The sequence below is a fragment of the Eurosta solidaginis genome, chromosome 2 (assembly GCF_040869045.1).
Source record: "Eurosta solidaginis isolate ZX-2024a chromosome 2, ASM4086904v1, whole genome shotgun sequence".
In the NCBI taxonomy this organism is placed as follows: Eukaryota; Metazoa; Arthropoda; class Insecta; order Diptera; family Tephritidae; genus Eurosta; species Eurosta solidaginis.
The window spans coordinates 22313470-22333206 of record NC_090320.1 but is presented as its reverse complement, the minus strand read 5'-3'; the positions used below and the strand labels follow the sequence as shown (position 1 = coordinate 22333206).

Here is a 19737-nt window from a genome sequence, read left to right as displayed (position 1 = left end):
CTACACTATACTGGAATTCAAGGGATTGTAAGCCAATACAGAGCTTTATAGCTTCCCCAACCTCCAAAAGGAGACGAGGACCTGGCGACCTCCAGGTTCAATGTGGTTACATTAAGCCGTTCCCGAGATGGTCGCGCTAGTACATTAATGGTGCTTGATACGGGATATACATTATATGACAAAGGATCATTATCATCGACAAACACTCTGTAATCAGGGTGTTTATCGCTCAAATAAGAAGAAGCTCTACTTTTCCCGTCTGGGAGGAGCTCCGCTCACTGACTTCTACCATCCTCGTTGTTACTTAAAAAACCATATAAAACATGAGTCCCACGAAGTATCTAACATGAATATCTGCGACTATTCCCAACATTCAAATAAACCGCTCTGAACTATGTCATCTGAACAGGAAAATTAGAGCTGCGACAGAAAGAAAAAGGAAAACTGGATACATCGAACCAAACCGTACCAATTGCTTTTAGAAACTTCTTAAGCCAGCTTCGACTTCAGCATACGGAGATATCATCAATCAAGTCCAACCTCACATTAGAAATTAAGATAGGGAATCCATTCAACTTCGAAGTGGTCCGTTTGATAATATCCAAGGGGCTGGATACGGAATTCACTTAAAGTAGACTTATTATGGCAATTTTTTCAAAGACGTAAGCTTTCAAACTAAACCTTAAGGAAATGGCAAAACTTCGGCAAACTGGTCTTATATATCAAGATGTATAAAGACCTTAAAAGATGGGCAAAAAGCTGAATGCCTCGAAACAATTTGGTGCAGCGATCCAACTGTGAGAGGTAGAGGTGGAAAGGGAGAGGTGGAGGTGTAGGAAGAGTGAGCGAGAGGGGTAAAGATAGAGGTAGAGGAAGAAGTAGAGGTGAAGAGGAAGATGTGGTGGTAGAGGGAGCGATAGAGATAGAGATATCGGAAGAGAACAATAGAAATAGGGGAAGAAGAGGAGGTAGTGGTAGAGGCGAAGAGGAAGAGGCAGAGATAGAGGTTGAGGAAGAAAAATAACTGGAGGTAGAAGCAGAGAACTATCTGCTTATCTCAAATTTCAGACCATTCTCAACTGGGTATAAAATTCTCAGTTTCAACTAAAACTAAATTTTCTTCATCTTGCAGTATTCCCTCATATTATTTGTTGTTCTTTAAGTTTTCATCTCTTCGCTACTTGTTTTATTTTACCATATTTTTCTTTAGCCATTTCTATATTGCATCATTCTGCCAGCACTGTTCGGGAGTTTATTTTACGTCCTTTCCACACACACATACACAAACCCTCACTCGTACGCTTTCATGACAAAAGCGACCCGATCGGAGCTCGAGCTCCTCTGTTCATGGCACAAAGTGCAGTGCAATTCATTTTAATGGCCTCCAAATGCCATACAACTCAACCAACAATTTACTTTAAATGCTTCAGTCAGACATTGCATCGCACATTGATGTGGTGCCACAAACCTGATCAATTCATATCCCCAAACCCATCGACTTTGCTTGGTTTTGTATACGAGCTCCACGCATTAGGAATTCGTTTGTTGGAATTTTTCATTTTTCAATTTTGTATTTGTTTCCTTCGTTTTCTTCTTTTTCGCATTTTGATGTTCGTCACTTGAGACTCAATTTAACAAAACTTAATTTCAAAAGCGCCAACAAGGCAATCTACAACGACAGTTTGACGACCAACGACAATGCCGTTTTTATACTGAGTTGAGCAGAGCTCACAGAGTATATTAACTTTGATTGGATAACGGTTGGTTGTACAGGTATAAAGGAATCGAGATAGATATAGATTTGATTGAGCCATGTCCGTCCGTCCGTCCGTTAACACGATAACTTGAGTAATTGAGTAAATTTTGAGGTATCTTGATGAAGTTTGGTATGTAGGTTCTTGGGCACTTATCTCAGATCGCAATTTAAATGAACGATATCGGACTATAACCACGCCCACTTTTTCGATATCGAAAATTTCGAAAAATCGAAAAAGTGCGATAATTCATTACCAAAGACGGATAAAGCGATGAAACTTGGTAGGTGAGTTGAACTTATGACGCAGAATAGAAAATTATTAAAATTTTTGACAATGGGGTGCACCGCCCACTTTTAAAAGAAGGTAATTTAGAAGTTTTGCAAGCTGTAATTTGGCAGTCGTTGAAGATATCATGAGGATATTTGGCAGGAACGTTACTCCTATTACTATATGTATGCTTAATAAAAATTAGCAAAATCAAGAGAATGACCACGCTCACTTTAAAAAAATTTTTTTTTAAGTCAAATTTAAAAAAAAAAGTTAATATCTTTACAGTATATAAGTAAATTATGTCAAAATTCAACTCCAGTAATGATATGGTGCAACAATATACAAAAATAAAAGAAAATTTCAAAATGGGCGTGGCTCCGCCCTTTTTCATTTAATTTGTCTGGGATACTTTTAACGCCATAAGTCGAACAAAAATTTACCAATCCTTGTGAAATTTGGTAGAGGCTTAGATTCTAGGACGATAACTGTTCTCTGTGAAAATGGGCGAAATCTGTTGAAGCCACGCCCAGTTTTTATACACAGTCGACCGTCTGCCCTTCCGCTCGGCCGTTAACACGATAACTTGAGCAAAAATCGATATATCTTTACTAAACTCAGTTCACGTACTGATCTGAACTCACTTTGTATTGGTGTAAAAAATGGCCGAAATCCGACTATGACCACGCCCACTTTTTCGATATCGAAAATTACGAAAAATGAAAAAAACGCCATAATTCTATACCAAATACGAAAAAGGGATGAAACATGGTAATTGGATTGGTTTATTGACGCGAAATATAACTTTAGAAAAAACTTTGTAAAATGGTTGTGACACCTACCATATTAAGTAGAAGAAAATGAAAAAGTTCTGCAGGGCGAAATCGAAAGCCCTTGGAATCATGGCAGGAATACTGTTCGTGGTATTACATATATAAATAAATTAGCAATACCCGACAGATGATGTTCTGGGTCACCCTGGGCCACATTTTGGTCGAAATCTCGAAACGCCTTCACATATACAACTACCACAACTCCCTTTTAAAGCCCTTATTAATACCTTTAGTTTGATACCCATATCGTACAAACACATTATAGAGTCACCCCTGGTCCACCTTTATGGCGATATCTCGAAAAGGTCCACCTATAGAACTATGGCCCACTCCATCTTAAAACGCTCATTAATACCTTCCATTTGATACACATGTCATACAAACGCATTCCAGGGTTACCCTAGGTTCATTTTACTACATGGTGATTTTCCCTTATTTTGTCTCAGCTGAGTATGTAATGTTCGGTTACACCCGAACTTAGCCTTCCTTACTTGTTGTTGTTGGTGTTTATACTAGTGTTTGGATTGGTGTTGCTCGATTTGGTGACGACTTTGAAATTGCTTATACGAAAGGACGATAACAAATAGTGTCAGCCCAACTCAGTCGTAATAATAGCCCAAACAAATCCTAAATTTTTGTATATTTTTTATTTATATAAATTTTTCATCATTGCATTTTTCTTTCACAATTGCAACGGACATGTTATTAATTCCCACATTTGCACAATATGGTCAATATGGAAGACCCATTCGTTCATACAAACTCCCCCTCCGTCCATAACTTGTGCAATTATGCAACACCTCAGGCGAGAACGACGTATATGCCAACTTATCTCAAGAGGTTTTATATTCTTTAATTTTTGGTGCATATGATTTCGCCTGAATGAGCTCGGAGGCTCCATGAATGCATGCTTACGAGGGTGCGCTATTAAGTTCATGGCTGCGAGTTGAGCATTTGCTGGTATAAGATCCAAACTTTATTGGGGATTGCATAGTGAAAGTAGCCGCTGCCAAAGGGTGAAGAAATTTATATTCCTGGCCTAAATGATGAGGAATATCAGACGAAACTAATTTTAGGATTAACAACAGGTGGCACACCAAGTATCGAAAAATATTACCATCAAAGTAACTGTATATATAGACTATTACCATCTTGCAACTTGGGTGAGTGGCTCATGACTAGGATGAACAGAATTACGGTATCTTAATGCCAAGTCGACGGGTAACCTAACAATCGACCGTATTTGAACACAAGTTCCAAAGCAGCGAATTATTAGCCACGATGTGGTGCTCTAGATATAGTTGTTTCCTTAGTGATATAAACGCTCGGTCAAGTTTTTTGAGAGGCCACCGATATAACACTTTTTTTGTCAGATATGAAGACTGTAGTTGTTGTTGTAGCGCTAAGGTCAATCCGCGAAGGTTTTGAGGAGTGTTATCGATGTTAATGGCCCTTAAGTTTCGGTAAAAAGTACAATTAAGATACCGGCCCGTCCATCTCGGGTATGATTTAAACTTGGGGTCGCCAGAGCCTCGGCTACTAAAGAAGCAGAATTTGCCAGGCTGGCAATTGGGTTGGAGAAGTTATAAACTGCGATAGAAACCCCTCGAAAGGGTTGCACTACACAACTCCTTAATCATTTGGGTATTTTAGTCGCCTCTTACGACAGGCATGCCTGTCGAGGGTATATTCTAAGCCACTTACCCGCGGGGGGTAGTATTCTACTAGTAAATCTTGGTTAGGACTTGTCTGAACGACGAGAGTTGAAAGGCGCCATAGCTGTAGATACATTGGCTGTTAAGGTGTCTTGTTCCTTATAGCCCCTAAATAAAAGCTTGCGATCAGAATACCTTCTTATAGAACGGAGCGATGAAAAGGTACTGTTCTCCTAATAGCATGCCGATTCCCACCGCTAGTAGAGGGAAACGAAAATCTACTCTACGGCGTCTATTAAACTGATTTCGACGTCTAGTTTAAAAATCCCAATATAGGGTTCAATGTAGTCAGTTAAGGCTAACTCCTTGATGTCCGGGGGGAGGGTAGGGGGGTTTCTGTTGGTTTGAACATCAAGATCCAAACTCTTTTTAATCTATTAGCCCCTACATATTTATACTCAGCTGAGCAGAGTTCACAGTGTATATTAAATTTGTTCGCATAACGGTGCCCCGTAACGGCATAAACTAATCGAGATAGATATAGACTTCTACATATCAAAATCATCTGGGCGAAAAAAGAAATTCATTTAGCCATGTCCGTCCGTCCGTCTGTCCGTAAACATGATAACTTTAGTAAATTTTGAGGTATCTTAAGGAAATTTGGTATGTAAGTTCCTGGACACTCATCTCAGATCGCTATTTAAAATGCTATAACCACGCCCACTTTTTCGATATCGAAAATTTCGAAAAACCGGAAAAGTGCAATAATTCATTACCAAAGACGGATGAAACGATGAAACTTGGTAGGTGGGTTGACCTTATGACGCAGAATAGAAATTAGTAAAATTTTGGACAATGGGCGTAGCACCGCCCGCTTTTAAAAGAAGGTATTTAAAAGATTTGCAAGCTGTAATTTGGCAGTTGAGTATGTAATGTTCGGTTACACCCGAACTTAGCCTTCCTTACTTGTTCTTCTTATTCTTATCCATCGCTTATTCCATTCCCGCTCCCGCACCCATTCCCACTCTAACTACCGCTTCCACTCACACATCTACTTCCACTCTCACACCCCCTCCCAATTCTACTTCCACTCCCATTCCTACTCACATATGGAATCTCTATACCAAATATTGAATACCTGCTTCACCTGACCGACCGATTTCAATATCTTTGTTTTTATAAACAACTACGAAACTGTAAGAAACTAATGCAGACACAATTTATAAAACCGCATTCACATGGCGGCCACCGTGGTGTGATGGTAGCGTGCTCCGCCTATCACACCGTATGCCCTGGGTTCAACTCCCGGGCAAAGCAACATCAAAATTTTAGAAATAAGATTTTTCAATTAGAAGAAAATTTTTCTAGGCGGGGTCGCCCCTCGGCAGTGTCTGGCAAGCGCTCCGATTGTATTTCTGCCATGAAAAGCTCTCAGTGAAAACTCATCTGCCTTGCAGATGCCGTTCGGAGTCGGCATAAAACATGTAGGTCCCGTCCGGCCAATTTGTAGGGAAAAATCAAGAGGAGCACGACGCAAATTGGAAGAGAAGCTCGGCCTTAGATCTCTTCGGAGGTTATCGCGCCTTACATTCACATTTAAAAAAAAAAAAATTTTTCTTGCCTCTCCCTCCTCCCCTCCATCCTCTGTTTGATCCTGGTCTCTTCTTCGTATCTTCACTCTTTAATTTTCTCGATTTTTTTATCTTCTATTCCCCATTTATTTCTCTCCCTCAACTTCACTCTATTTTTCTTCATCTCCTTCCCTTCTATAGGTTACTCTCTCCGTTCTCTTTCTCTCCTTCTCTAATTCCCACTCCTATCTCTAAATTTACTTTTTCTCTTTTTCCCCCTATAGCTTTTTGCATACATCTCTCTTTCCCTCTCGATCTTCTTCTTAGCTTTCACTCCTTGTTAAATCCTCTGTTAACACATCTAATTTGATACCGGGGGCCGCCGTTGTGTGATGGCAGCGTGCTCCGCCTACCACACCGCAGATCCTGGGTTCACACCCCGGGCAAAGCAACATCAAAATTTCAGAAATAAGGTTTTTCAATTAGAAGAAAATTTTTTTAAGCCGGGTCGCCCCTCGGCAGTGTTTGGCAAGCACCCCGAATATATTTGTGCCATGAAAAGCTCTGAGTGAAAACTCATCTGCCTTGCAGACGCCGTACGGAGTCGGCATAAAACAAGTAGGTTCCGTCCCGCCAATTTGTAGGAAATATTAAAAGGAGTACGACGCAAATTGGAAGAGAAGTTCGGCTTAAGATCTCTTCGGAGCCTATCGCGCCTTACATCTATTTCTTTTATTGTGAGAACACATTCTGGGATCACTCTGGTCCACATTTTTGTCTATATCTCAAAAATTAACCTTTTCGAAAGGATGCCTAAAAATAAATTTCAGACAAATCGAACTATCCTAGTCCACCACTTTGCGGAAAGAAAGGGTTCCAAATATTAGGCTTGTCAAAGAGATACCTCTGTACTAAATTTCACGAAAATCGCTCGATAAATAGGATTTTTTCGAATAGGTCGTCCACTGGTTCACTTCCCGGAAAGATAAGAAGGAAAACGAACTAAATTGTGTACCTAAAACATCCCCAAATCTACTTGAACGATCACACAAAATTTCATCAAAATCGGCAAGGTCGTTTTGGTGGAGTTTAGTCACACACTTACAGAAAAAAAATATATGTATATTTAGAAGATATACAACCGTAGTAGTGACGTAGTAGTGATGTACTTGCAGTATCTTTTACGCATTTGAGATTCAATAGCGCAATTTCGCAGAGATTTCAGATGTCATAAATTCTTTTTGTCGGAGTATGCGAGCTAGACTCTTTATGGAGCTATACCTTTTAAATCAGATATAAGTGTTGGCCCTACAAATTGGAACACATCCTCGCACTGAGGATTATACGTAACTCAATATTACAGGAGATGTAGGTATTATGTATCGCTCAGGATTCCAAATTCCCGTGGCGTTTTCTAATATACATATATAAGCTTTCTTCATCCTGAAGAGTGCTCTTGCTTGTGAAATAACCCTCGTGTAATGATTTCCAAAGTTTCTTTTTTAAAGGAACCTACTGTGTCTTTTTTCACCAACATTTTTATTTATTTCAAAACAATTGCATTCTTATGGCGCATCTAATTGTGAAAATTGTGTGGCCCGAAGTGCAATTCGAAACGCAATGAATTCAGAGCGAAAGGAAAAGAAATCACGACTTACATTGCTTATGGACGAAGGTGGCGGTGGAGATGACAGCATTTTGTATTTTCGACCGTAAAAACCGCGAATGTGATTTGTGCATGCATTGCATACTTTGAGGCGTTTAATGACCACACACATATTAATACATGGACAATGGGAATATAATCACAAGCTCTCCGAGGCAGTGCACACATATATGCCCCACATATGACTGTGTGAATGTGCCTTGAAAGAATGTTGCATAAGATCGCTTCTCACACTTTTGCTTAATGAATTATTCGTGCATCTTATTTATTTATTTTCATTTTCTTTTAGACCAGTTGATATTCCTTTTTCTGTTTTGTTATTTAACAAATTTTTTCATTGACTTTATTTTGAAAGGAATTTTCAATTTGTGGCTGTTGGGGTCTGTTGTTTAATTTTGGTGACATTTAATTTTGCAACTTGAATAATTTTTTTTTTTGTTTCAATGAATTTGTATATAAAAATGTGTGGTATTGTTGTTTCGATTTATTGTTGTTATTATTATACTTATTTGGTTGGTACTGTACTTAATTGTGGTTGGCGGGGAAACTATTTTTGCTTATTATATTCGGCTGCAACCACATTTTAAAAGAATTTTTTGTTTAGATAAATTTATGTACGTTGGTTAGAAGGTTTTGTAGGAAGAAATGCAGTAGGGAGTATTTACGGTATTGGATGTTCATATTGCACGCTCATCAGCAAGGAAAATCATAGTGTGACGATTATTAGCAACACTAAGGCATACTATTATCACTAAGCCGATACTAAGCAGCCACATAAAGAAATCAATCATTATGTCTACACGTATGTACATACAAGAAGCAAAGAGATATGCACAAACACATGCATATATCTGAGATACTCAAAAAAATATGCAATCATCGGTCGAAGTATCACTCGCATATACACGCGCATATGAGAAGCTATAAACGTGCATCTGTAGTTTATAGCTAGTGAGTTTATAGCTGGTAAACAAGTAGTAACTTCTAGAAGGAGAAACGCCTAGAAGTATGTGAACGAGGAAACCGAAGAGTATAAAAGCAGCACCGGCTGAGGCATGGGCAATCAGTTTGATTTAATCACGCTATTGGTTGTGAAGTGTTATTGTGAAGTACTTTCAAGTAGTCTAATAAAGACCATTTTTGCATTATTGAATATTGGAGTTATATATTCAATAATTTAGCGATACGAACGTTTTGATTTCTTAAGATCAAACAAACATATATACAAAGGACTTACTGAAGTAGTACATCAGCAGGTTTTATTACAGGAGAGTGAGTAAGGGAAAGAAACAGCAAACAGTTCAGTGACCTTGATCTCTTTAAAGGTGTCTAGGGGTGGTGCGCTATTCTCACCTCATTCATTTTATTAGTATCGCAAAGGAAGGCCAGCATTAACAGGAAAACTAATGGGATGCTTTCGTAAACAACAACAAAAAACTTGACAAACTAGTAGACCGGAAGGTTGGCGTACCGGAAAATGCAACAACGTTTCTGAAGGAGAGTGAGGAAGAGAAGTAGCAGACAGTAGAGTACAGTACTTCTGTAATGACGATGGGCAGTGTAAGAATTTTGATTAGATGGACCACCGACCACTTTTATAGGACATCTATGAATCACGTTCCCTAGCCAGAACAGAATGCGCCTTCAAACTAACATTGAGTTGTCTTTATAAATTTTCAAAAACTAATGTGGCGCCCGAGCAGGATTGAATGTTTTACGACAAATAAATAACAGAGGATCTTTTCAATGACTTTGGATGAAGTAGTTGTCATCGGATGCTATTTTTGTTAGATTACGGCATGCTATGTGACTCCCTTATGTAACGTGCGTTGTGGAATATTTGCAGGACTTCATTCGAGATTCTGAAATGCTGAAAGCCTTAATTTGAGTATCTTGGCTTTGTACATAGAGTGCAGCAGTGGAGAGCATATCTGTAAAAATGAGTTATACTCAAAGCTAAGTCACTTTCTGGGTAGTATATAATGTAATAGTTTTCAGCACGCGAAGCACAGACCGTTGTAAACATTGTAATATATTTCAGGCAGAAGCATCTGCTATCGTTGAAGCCACGGCTTGGATAGAAAAATACACTATCGGCAAGGAAATATTTATTTTTAGTGACATCCAAACGGCGACCAAATCCCTTGTATCTTACTTATTCAATTCTGAACTAACACTAAACTGTCGCTGATCTATTGACGATATCCACGAACAGAATAATATAAGGACATTGAAGGAAAGTGTATTGCAGACGAAACTGCGAGGTAGGGCACGTCCAAGCATACTGAAAAAGATAGGTATATGCTATTGCCATATGCAAGTTAATGCTAAAAGAGTACATCTACCGTTAAGCCAACGGTAGATGACTGTAAATCCTAAGAGACCCAGTAAATTTCTCACTAACTGGGCACTGCATCATTGATGGGAACGAAGAAAGGCTAGGAAAGCCTTATTGCCTTTGCTATAGGAGTTGTAAAGACGACGAAGAGGAGGAAAAGGTGGATCACTCCATCTGCAACTACCAGGCGTTTAGTGCTGCCACACAGCGCTGTATAGGAGTTCGTTTTCTGGATAATTTATGCCAATACGTGGAGTATGACATCAAGGACTTGGTAGCCTTCATCAGGTCAACATAATGGTTCAAAGTGGAGAGTATTTGATGTCTGTATGTGGTATCACAATGGTCCAATGTTGCTGGCCTATTGATAGAGGCCTATGTGTGTCTCAGCAGCAGCCACTTCAGCCTAACCTTATCAAATGTGACACGGGGCAATTTTGAAGTTCCGCACCCTCTTTCCCCAGTCCCCCTTCCAATTCTATATCTCTCATCCTATGCCTCGCAACTTTCATTCTCCCGCACTCTTTCCTCCTTAATATCCAAATCCATATTCTTCACTCTTTTCTGTGGCATCTCAATATCTCTCCGCTATCACAATTTCTACGACCATGTTCCGCTTGGTCTCTTTTTATATCCCCATTTTCGTCCCCCTATCCTTCTAATAATATAACCAGATTCATCTCAACCTAAGCGCTCCTTTCTGTCTGCCTCATCATCTACCGAATCCACTTTCCTTTATATGCTCTCTGCATTTCTTACATTCCTGAAATGAAACTCCTTTTGCTACTCCGTGATGCTAACAGTTGTTGTTGTTGTTGTAGCGCTAAGATTGCTCCCCGAAGGCTTTGGGGAGTGTTATCGATGTGATGGTCCTTTGCCAGATACAGATCCGGTACGCTCCGGTAGCACAGCACAGTTAAGGTGCTAGCCCGACCATCTCGGGAACGATTTATATGGCCACATTAAACCTTCAGTCCATCATCCCTCCCTCCCCACCCCCAAGTTCCATGAGGAGCTTGGGTCGCCAGAGCCTCGTCTGTTAGTGAAACAGGATTCGTCGCGGATAGGTGAGGTTGACAATTGGGTTTGGAGACGCTGTATATTGCGCTGGCAACCTGAAGGGTTGCGCTACACAGCCCCTTGAATCTGATATTTTAGTCGCCTCTTACGACAGGCATACCTACCGCGGGTATATTCTGGCGCCCTAACCCGCTGGGGGGACGATGCTAACAGTAATTAATTGTTGTTGTAACTGCAACCAGAAGATAAAGGCTCTGCCGCTTTTGCCTAGTCCGACATACGAAGAGCAATTTGCTCACCCGATTTTCTTTACTTTTTGTTCTCCGTAAATATTTGGAAGGAAAGCAGGATATTGTTGTGTGATATGAAGGACGTCTTATTCTTAAATCAGACACAGAGTTGCACGCCACTACTCATTGCCGCACCCAACTGCCTTGGTCTGCCTTAATTTTCAGCGCAGTGCTGGCTTATCTGAAATTTAAGATTTAAGATGCTTCGTCATGTAGTAACGGAGATTCAGCATTTCTCTGATTAACGAGTCTAACAACCTCTCGGATATCTCCTTACTTGTTACTACAACCTGGTAAGGATATTCTATTCTCCATCTTCTATATAAGTTTTTCTCCATTATTTTCAATGATGTTTCGAGTATAATTTATAAATCCAGATTGACATTAGCCAACCTTCACTGAACACTTGCCCAAGTCCCTATTCTAGCTATACTTTTCTCAAACGGAAACTAGCACTTTGAGCCTTCATGTTGAGATAAGTCGCTTAAGCGTAGGCAGTGTGCGACCAAAAATTTTATCTACAAATAGAAGAGCTCTAGCTGTTTTATTAAAAAGCCTACCCGAGCTCTCTACGTGATTCTCAGAAAATTCAGTATCACTTTTTTTTTCAGTTAAGCATAGTCGGACTTTGATAAACTTTTAAATGTAAATACATACAAATATTTTAAAATTATACTCACTCTGAGTTGAATATTTTCGAGCACTCGCTGCAAGCAAACTTTTCACTACCACCAGCCCTCGTTTTCTTTACTTTTGTAGTCTCTTCCTCTCCGTATGTGCTTTGTGGATCTTTCGACAGCGCCAATTCATGCGCACGCTTAATGTGATCCTTGAGGTTGTGACGTCGCGAAAATTTCATGTCACATAACTCACAAACGAATATTTTCTCATTCGTATGCTGGCGCAAGTGACAGCGTAACGAATGTTTACTAAAGTCTATCGAACAAATTGGACAAGCAATGATTTGATTCTTAGACATTGGCCCATAAGTGTGGTGCAGACGATGAAAGATTAACTCCGATTCATAGGGTGCACTAGAGATATGAAGGAAAGGTGGGAGAAAAAAAGGTTTAAAATTTCTTTGATCTCTTCTGTTTTTAAATAACTTAACCATCGACAAAGACTCTACAATTTTTTCTTGTTATACGTGTCCTTCCCTTGTTCTCTTCTTCTCACTCCTAATCCAACTTCCAACCCTACTCATATTCCCACTTCTACTCCCGATCACACTCCCTCCCCACTCATCCCCAAATTGCGGAGATATTGCCAAACACATTTATTAAGCTTACAAAAGTCTCCAAAAAATGTACACAAAATGTGTGCGAATAATGAGGGAGTTGATAAAACTGTTCAAAAACTCATAAAAAATTTTCTGAAAAATTTTCTAAATAAAACTCTAAAAGAAACCACTAAAAGAAACTCTACACAAAAAAACCTCCCATAAATACCCAACTTACCTAAAATCGCACGCTTCACAGCTCCACTTATTCGCTCTCAGCACCTCGTCACTCGTTTCAGCAAGTGCAGCTTTCGAAGTGCTTGGCTTCGGCTGACACAGTCGCGTATGGCGTCCAAGTGCTTGTGCTGACGCAAAACTCTCGCCGCAACTCAAACAAACGTGACGCAATAGCGGATGTACGATGTCTCGATGATCACTCAATGACAACTTATCGGAGAAGAGCTCATCACAATCTTTGCACTTGACTTCACGTGCCTCTAACTTTTGGGCTCTCTCGCTGTGCTTAGTATTGCTGGCATCAGTGTCGCTTGTTTTCACAATAATCGTATTGCGACTGTATTGTCCTTTCGGATGCGTTAGCTCGTGTAGCATGGCCTCAACTTCGGATGAAGCGCTGTAATTGAGAAGGAAAAGTATGAGACTAAAAGCTTGAGGGAAAAGCAAATGATGATACTCACATGAAATCACATTTGTCACAATTCTTCGCATCCTCTGTTCCACTCTTGCTCTTGTTTCGCGTTAACACGCTTTTCTCTGCTGCTGCAGCGCAATTACGATGTTCCGCGGTCTTCCGGTGTCTGCGCGCCTTACATGGCGTATTGAACTCCAATTTGCAAATGGAACAAAAATATTTGCTAATGCTGTGCACATTTTTCTCATGGCGCTGTAGCGCAACTTTGGAACGAAAGTCCTGCGAACACAGTTCACACGGAAAGCGACACTGGTAAATGTCTGAAGCGGTACCGCATAGTTCTTTGCCTGGATGGCAGAGCAGCATATGACGACGCAGCTCTGCATTATACCGAAAGTTTTGACGACAACGATTACAATCGATGCTGAGTTTTTTGCTAATACAAATTGGCACTGAACGGTTGATGGCAAATATGACCTCTTTGTGATCGGAGCTCAGCAGATGCCGCCGCATTTGATTGTTGTCTTCACATTCAAAATGGCAGTAGCTGCACCAAAACTTACCGTGTCCCTCGGAAGCGTCCAAGTGCTCTGGTGAGCTCCAGTGGTGTAGAAACGTTTCCTCGGTATTGGAATAGAAGCGGCATGGTCGGCACTGAAAGGGCGATTGCAACACTACCGAGTGTATATGCTCCAATATCATGTGCAGTGATTTAGACGGATTCATTTGCATGCGCCGATAGTGATAGTGAGAGATCAAATGTTTGCCCACTAGATGGCGCAACATGCTGTGCTTGCAGAGCTGACATTTTATAAAGGTTGTGCGTCTTTTACGCTTCTTGACTGCAGCACCACCACCAATAGCTGTTTTGGGTTCCTCTAACTCCAACAAGAAACTCTTAGTCAGTTCGCTAGTTTGTAAATCTCCTAGCGTAGCTTTCTCCAGCTGTCGCTCAGGCTCAGCACGTTTCAGATGATAGCCGGTCTTCAAGTGGTTCTCGTAATTCGTTTTATTCTTCAAACGCCTGCAGCAAATGTTGCACCAATACTCCTGATTTGCAGATTTAGCCAGTTCAACAACTTCCTCCTTGTATTCGAGCCGTTGCATCTTTGCACCTGGTATCCATTTTCCTTTTGTGTGTTCTGCAGGTGGATGTTGGCCTTCATGCGATTCTCCGCCCTCCACTAATTCATCGACTGCTTCATCCCAATGTGGCGATAGCCGTGTGAGCTGTGTGTGTGCGACGTTTAGTGTTGGTCGGTGTTCTGGACGCCACTTTCCGCCAGTATGCGTCTCCGGTACGACAGGTGGTGAATGTTGCATTGTTGGTGGCTTCCATTTACCACCAGTGGCATGCCCTGCAGCTATAGGATCATAATCATCATCATCCTCATCCATATCCACATCAACATCATCTTCATCTTCCTCACTAGCCTCTGGTGACTCATGCTCAAATGTTATGGGTTTGTAGACCTCATAGGACTTATCTTGTTGCGCGTTACCTGCGCTGGCTTGTGCATCTGTCATCCAAGGTTCATCGGCGCCTTCAATTTGCTCAACATGATCTACTTTTGTTTGACGTTGTTGTGTACTGGGCGTATTCAAACCTTGCTTTCCACTCGTTGAATGTCCAGTAGCTTGTACACTTTGCAGTTGCAGTGAGGAGAAGAATACATCTGCACCCAACTCGTAAGGTAGTTCATAAGCATCGGATAGGGATTTAGAAGTTTTGCCACCATGTGCTGCATCTTTAGCATAGGATTCGGGTTCGGCAAAAGCAAAAGCATCGTAGGTGTGATCGAGATGTGCTCGCGGTGTAGAAATTATTTCTCTATGTACGGCATGTGGGGAGACTTCGTCTCTTTTACTGCGTACGGCGGTGCTATTGAGGTTGGTACATGGCGTTTTTCGATGTTCAATGTAAGCTTCCAAGCCGATGATGGTAGATCTGCATTTGATGCAGAGATGTCTGTCGTCCAAGTCGGAATCGATCATTTTGAGGTGGTACTACAAGTTATCTGGAAGACACAAAAGGAGTTTAAGTAGGTGGATAAATTGTTGTAAATTATCATAAGATCCGAGGCTTAGAGCACAGACCATGTTTTGGACTACAGACAATAGGCAGAGGTTTTTCATTATGGAGGTAGTTACTGCTTCCATATTTAAGGGCGTCGGAGTTTGGGGCGATGGAGGTGACAGGGAGCTCTGCGGGAGGAATTCCAATAAGCACTCAGACTTAAAGTTTCCAAATCTTATGAAGTAGGTATAGAAGGTCATCTTCTACCTGACAAAACTTGCATGTGACCTCAAGAATATTGAGAGGAAGGTAGATAGCGTAAATTTTCTTACCATAAGCACCGTTTTAGGTAAAACAGAGATAGCTCTTTTCACGAGGACATTCAAGATCCATCTGTTAAGACATTCTTCGTAGAAATACATCTACTGACAGAAAGCGTTAAGTCAGACGATTTCGGACTTTATTGCAAATAGTTAGGGAAACCATAATTTGCAGCTGACTTGGGACCATTGGCAATCGTTGGTTTTGCTCTCTAATGTTGGTTAACTCGCTGCATATTTGGTGGTCAGACCAATTCTTCTCCATGAAATATGAAATGATTGTTGACCGTGGTATTGCCCAGCTGCCAGCTTTATTACTCATATACCTTCATAGAAAAGTGGAAAGGTCAAGTTATATTGATCAGTGGTCGGAACAAAATTATTTGCCGAGCATAGCTTGCCATCATTACAGACTAGGTGGTTAGAGTTATACGTTTTAGTTGGTGTTGTTTAACAGCAAAAAACCTCCACAAAGCCCAAGGGGTGATATGGGAAATCCTTTGTCGAATTGAATCTGGTACACGAGCATTTTCTGGTACAAGCCTGACTGCTTCGGGAACAACCTGCATTCTGTGGATTTTAGCCGCCTCATTTGGCAGCTTAAAATATCCTAGTGACGACGACTGTTGTTCGGTAATAAACCGATAGCGAGAGTTGCCGAAAAATAATGTAGCATCACATCGGAAACTAGGAGGACCCCAACCTTGGGAAGTTGTCAAGCAATAAAGCATATCCATCGCTCCTTCACATATATCGCATATATCTTGACATGTTGCTTGTTAATCATCGAATAAACCACCACTACGACTACAGTACTCTAGCTAACACATTCGCAGTTTCACAATTTGGGTGATCACTGCATAAGAGGCAGAATGTCGAGAGCAATCTTAAATTTACAGACATACGTATTGTAACGAATTTACTGAAATTCCCCTTATTTGCAACCTTCTGCTAACGTTCGAATCACTAAACTGTTGAATAAATAACTCCACTATTCGATAATGCAAAATGGCCTTTATTAAAGTACTTCACAATAACACTACTATTGCTCGCCAGATAGCGTCTTAAATCGTGCCTCTACTGTTGCTCCTTTTTATACTTTTCGATTTCCTCGGTCCATACTTCTAGGCGTTTCTATTTCCAGAACTTACTAGTTAGTTATCAGCTATAAAATTACTCAGTTATAACTACAGATGCATGATTTTATAGCTTCTCTCATACCCCATGCGCGTGTATATGTGAGTAATACTTGCACAATTATTGCATACTTTTGGGAGCATCTCAGATAAGATATATGCATGTGTTTGTGCGTCTCTTCTCCGCTGCTCGTATGGACATATGGATAAAGATAATGATTGACTTGTTGATGTGCATATGAGTCACTGCTTAGTATCGGCTTAGAGATGATAGTACCCCTTAGTGTTGCTAGTATTCGTCACAATATTTAATACCAAGAAGTCTATCTCATTATCTCCTATAGACCTCTACGGATAAACTCAACGTATAAAAATTAAATAAACTAAAGTATTGACTATCAATTAACGTGAAACATAGCCCTTACTCACTGCATTATCGAAATGGAATTCATGTTTCTCGCACTATTTATTAGCACAACGTATCGCTCCCATAATTTGTGACGTTCAAAGATCACACCGATCGGCTAAAAGTGCCACAATCTTTGCTGCTAATTGCGCATAGATTGTCAGATGTTTGAGCGATAATCGAGTGTCACCAATAGAGCAATGATGCCATATCTTCGTAAGCAATCAATGAGAAAGAGCGCGCATGCGATTCTTCTCCGGCACACTCACTTATAATCTTTCAGCAATAAAGTAAAAACAACTAACAAATGGCTAACTGTCATGAGACTTCGCGCGCGTTAAGGCGTGGTGTATACATCAAAAGCGCTCCATGGCAACGGCACGACAACTCTATTCGCGCCAATCAATAGTGCTCAAATAGCAACGATGGCATTGTCATTGTGCGCGCTTCTATTTCTATCCATTGCTAAGTGCACATTTTGGTTTTGCTAAGACATCGCGTTTGTCGATGTATCGCTGCATTGCGATTGCAATGATTCTGATCGCGCTTATTTATTTCAAATTGACTCATTTGGCAATATTAATAATTTAAAGCGCACAAGCACAAACGCATTGCGCGCGCACGCAAGCAGAGTGAATGCGCCGACTAAAAGCCACATTAATTTTGAATGATATTTTTATTGTTTTTGTTTTAAATCTATTCGAATTGTAGTAAGTCTTCCGGTATGTTGGAGAATTGCGCGTACAATATTCACTAGGCGAGTGCATCATCTTTGCAACACCCGCCACCGCGGCTCGAGTGAAAAGAAGCACAAGTATAGACGCGACATAAGACGTAATAAAACAAGCATACAGACGGACCAACCGTTGAACTTTTATTAGTTGAGCGTCCGTAACCGTGTCTAGTCGGTCGATCGATCGTTCTATTTGTTGGCAGCGCAGTAGTCATAAGTTGTAGTAAAAATGTTGCACATTGTACCTGCTGAGATTTGTGTGCGCGCGCATTCGCATCATCATTTCTACACCACCAAATGATCAAAGGATCGACAGCGAAGTAGAGCAATGAAATCATCAGCTAACGCGCCGCCGCTAGTAACTCAGAAATCATTAAATAAGGAATGTGCGATACTTTATGGATTTGCGCGCGGTTACGAGTGAAACAAGAAGTGATAGAGAGTGGGTTGTAGTAAAGCTAGTTGGTTCGTATGCTGAGTATTAATGTTGTATGGGCTTGTCATGCAACTCTTGAAATAAATCGATGCGACGACGCTTGGGCCAGCAGTCATTGCCATGACCAATAGCGGTGGGCGCGTTGATGTAGCGCGTCTAATTTATGGCTAACGATTTGCATTGGTAATATGCGTCGTATTTTGTTGTTGTTGCGCAATATTTAACAATTTCATTTCGCAAAAAGCCTTGACGAAGTGCTCCTGTCGTGGAATGACCGTAAATCTAATCAGGAAGTATACAAAGAATGGGAATAGTTTGGATAAAAAAAATCGAAGTGATAGAATATTAATGACGTGATGAGACGAAACAGACTAATATGATGTATAGAAGAGGAGAGCTGTGGCTTCACGTCAATTCGCAACGACACCTGCAGACGTAGGCAGTTTTTTTCTGTAGACACAAGCTCACTCGGACGATTTTCTAGTGATTTAAGTAAGTGAGGCTTTCTTCATGATAAGCTCCCGTTAGGAAAGCTTTATAAGTCTGGAGTGAACTAGGATGGCGAAGAGTATACCTTCATAGCCTCATGATACAGCATCACAAAAAGGGTTCAATAAACAATTTTAGAGAAAGATTTTAAAAGCTTGATACCTGGCATGACCGTGGTGTGAAAAAGAGGAAGAGATATAGAGGAAATGAGCGAGAGAGTTCGATACCTGAAAAGAGCTTTCTAAAGCTTTGGAGAATGCTGCCTGAAACCAAAGATAAGGATGAAGACATTAAAGCTGATCTGATCAGCAGAAAAAGCTCTGTAAAGCTAAATATAAGAACGGTATTTTCAACTCTAATACATGCTTCCTGAAGCTTTACGGAAAACTTTTTGATGCTTAATATAAATAAAGCTTACGGCATAGGAACATAAACATGGATAACACTCCGCAAAACCCTGGGAGAGAGAATGAGAGCTAATTCGATTACCGTGGTTTCCGAAAATTTTGGTAAAACTAAAACTTAAAATACATATAAGATGCACTGTTTCATTCCTAATAAGGCTCTCTATAGTAACAGATAAATATTAACATGAGAAGAGTTTGTAAAAAAAGCTCTGTAAAATTCATTTGGAAGATACAATCTGAGAGCGGTATTTGGACATTTTCTGAGGTGAAAACGGGTGCTGTAGAACCCTTCCGATAGATGTTTTTATATGATTATGCGGAAAATTGTATGGAGGCCTGGAGCAGCGAGGAGTTAATTCAAAAGCAGGCAGATACTCCAAAAAAGCACAATTGAATGAAAAAAAAAGAGAAATACTTAAAAGAGAAAAGGAGGAAGATGATTGAGGAGGTTTGGTTGAAATTTATGTGACGGATGAAATGTCCTCCCACAAAGTAGCGACAGTGAGTAGGCAGTGGGCAGGAACA

The 19737-nt window shown here is 40.5% G+C and overlaps 1 protein-coding gene across 2 annotated transcripts in view; it reads right to left on the bottom strand.

The window, feature by feature from the left end:
- Nucleotides 1-19737, bottom strand: part of step (cytohesin steppke) — a 464613-nt gene that overhangs the window by 162548 nt on the left and 282328 nt on the right. For both annotated transcript variants that reach the window (XR_010949350.1, XR_010949349.1), the window contains exons 2-4: nt 13315-15286; nt 12855-13250; nt 12078-12431 (exon numbers count right to left, since the gene is read on the bottom strand). The gene's annotated coding sequence lies outside the window, so the exon portion shown is untranslated. The remainder of the gene's footprint in view (nt 1-12077; nt 12432-12854; nt 13251-13314; nt 15287-19737) is intronic.